Genomic DNA, 2,992 nt, shown 5'->3' on the forward strand with positions numbered 1-2,992 from the left:
AATAAGGTGTCCTAAAATACGCTATCATTAAAGGCCTCAATTCGCAATTGAGGATGATTGTTCTAGGAAGCCCTGACTTGCTATTTCACAGCTAGAGGATGATCCGCAGCTTTAGGAGGATGGTCATACGCAATACTAACAATTGGTAGCTATCCAAAAAGAAGCCTTACACAGTCACCTAGTTGTTGTTGTTGTAGGTGACAGCAGGACCATGATTGGGTATGATATGCTGCGCAAAAGTATCCAATGAGGAGGAACTATGAGGCTACTGCTTGAAGGTTGATTGGATCACTCTATAAAGGGACAATGTTACAATCAACTGCTGGGCTAGGCCGCAGGCCATAGCTAGCAGTTGGAGGACTCCTTAAGTGCTGCGTTCAGACCCTATAAGGCAGGGTATCATTGGAGCAAATATGTGCAAGCAAGATGCAGTCAATAGATGGACTGTGGGGTTGATTTAGAATGTTGTAGCTCACAGTGTTTGTGCTCTATTCAGTGTCCAGGTCTGCTATGAAATGCTTCAGTCCTTTCAGCTTACACAAGTTGCCAGATGGGCAGACTTGACATGATCAGTGAAGCAGCAAAGGAGGAAGAGCATTACAGAAGGAAAGCTTCAGTATTCTGGGAAATTGGTTGCGCTGCTCTAGGCCTATCATCTGCTGCATTGTGTTATCTTCATGGTGAAGATCTCTGATGCCTAATCTCTTATCTTGTCAAGTCAAAGTGTTGACTTCTGATGTATATGTACTATCTCTCTCTGCTGAACTATTGAAGAACATATAAGAAGAATTGATCAAGGGTTTCCCCACATTGGGGTTTGTCCCTGGCTAGCGCCACATCTTGTGTCCTCTTGTCTTGGCTTGTCTTCTGCGATTTATATTTATGTTCTATCTGCAGTTTACTTTAATGCTGATGTGATTGCTAATCTAGAAAAGATATTGAGCTAGCTGTGAAAATTGAAATAAATTGCTCTAGCATAGAACATACCTAAAATTAACAGAATGCAAAGGGTATATAGAAATAGACCACACTCATCTGTCAGAAAAGTTGTTAAGAAACAAACTCTAAAAAAGGGTGTTCAATCAACTGCAGGAAACACTTCTAAATTTTCAACAGTATTGACTAAATACAAAAAGATGTCCCCTACTCCTTTTTAAGACCCATTGGCAGGACAAAAATTGGACAGAATAAAACAACTTCGAGCCAATCAATCATCCATTGAAAGGATGAAAAGAGAAGCAGCTGAACAGGCACGGTTAGTAATAGAAGAAGCTCAAAAGGCCGCAAAATCATTAGAAGTTGCTGCAGTTACAGATGTGTCAGTCCAGGCTTCTCTCTTTGAAACTAGGAAGCTGCTGTCAGAAGCAATACACGCAATGCAAAGTGTTGAATCTTCCAGATATGTTGATGTGCATGTTTTGCAAAGAAACCTAGGGAGAAATGACAATGCAAAAACCTTGCAATCAAATTATTACATGGACAACTCTTTCATAATTCCATCTGCAAAACCTAGACTATTTGACGTTAATGGCATGCAATACTTGTGTTTTAGCAACACTAGGAAAGCAAGTTATTATGATACTTATAAATCCATAGCAGTGAATGCCTTAAATGATATGTTGAATGGTTACATATCTCATCATGCCTGCAAGTATAGTCATTCTGCAAATATAATAGGTAAAGCATAAGTCCTCAATTATGTTTTCTCTCTTTGTAACTCCTACTCTCACAACTGAAGACGCTGCTAAAATGTTCGAGGCAATGACCAATGTGACAATCGGAAACAACATCATGCCACATTCAGAGAAAAAATGATCTTCCCCTTCAGTGAATCATTCTAGTATGGTGGGTGAGCATGCAGTCTTAGACAATACGGATGAGTTTGAAAAGGGACCTGTGCGAAACCTCTTGGAAGATGTTACAATGTCTGGAGATGCAAATTCTCTAGCTTCTAAGGGCCAGAAAGCTCTCCAGTCCCTTGGTGCAAATGAGAGATTATAACCAAAGCATAAGTCCTCAGTTATGTTAATAATAGGCAAAGCGTAAGTCCTCAGTTATGTTAATTCTCTGTTTGGAACTCCTAATCTCACAACAGAAGACACTGCTAAAATGTTCGAGGCAATGACCAATGTGACAATCCGAAACAACACCATGCCACATTCAGAGAAAAAATTCTCTTCCCCTTCAGTGAAACATTCTAGTATGGTTGGTGAGCATGCAGTCTTAGACAATATGGATGAGTTTGAAAAGGGACCTGTGTGAAACCTCTTGGAAGACGTTACAGTGTCTGGAGATGCAAATTCTCTTGCTTCTAAGGGCCAAAAATGTCTCCAGGCCCTTGGTGCAAATGAGAGATTATATGTTGGGATATTGACAAAAGGAGTTGATATCAAGCTTGTAGAACACTTATTAACCGAAGCTCAATCAAAATTTACTGATAATGTTGTTCCTTTAGAAGATGCCTCCCTTTGGCAGAATCATGGAAAAATATTTGAGAAATCAATTTCCCAATTTGTCTATTCTCTTATACATCATACAAATGATATAACACTACGCTTGTGTCAAAATATAGTACTCTTGAAACTGTCACTTGCAAGACTTGTTTTTCCTCTTGTCCTTGGAACTCTAGCTAGAAGAAATAATACAAGCTTCCAAAACTGCCAGATTATTTCAAACCAGGTTGAGAAAAATATTTTTATTGAATCCAATGAAACCTTGTTAATTTTAGGATAACAATGGTATGTTCTATGCTTAGAGCAATTTTACTTCAATTTCTTTATTAGCCCAATATCATATCCAGTTTAGCAAGCACATCAACATGATAGTAAAATGCAGATAGAACATAAATAATAACAGTAGAAGACAAGCCAACACAAGATATGACACCAGCAAGGGCAAACCCCAATGTGGGGAACCCTTGATCAATTCTTCTTATAATTCTTCAAAAGTTCAGCAGAGAGAGAGAATACAATTTACAATATTCACTTGCCCA

General features: G+C 38.8%; 1 pseudogene; it reads left to right on the plus strand.

Moving 5' to 3' along the window:
- The first annotated feature begins 1,001 nt into the window (after positions 1-1,001).
- Positions 1,002-2,001, plus strand: LOC149152869 (uncharacterized; annotated as a pseudogene).
- Positions 2,002-2,992: the final 991 nt, after the last annotated feature.

Source organism: Pinus tabuliformis, chromosome 9 (genome assembly GCF_031772625.1).
Source record: "Pinus tabuliformis cultivar Carrire ecotype Pingquan chromosome 9, CPIR1, whole genome shotgun sequence".
In the NCBI taxonomy this organism is placed as follows: Eukaryota; Viridiplantae; Streptophyta; class Pinopsida; order Pinales; family Pinaceae; genus Pinus; species Pinus tabuliformis.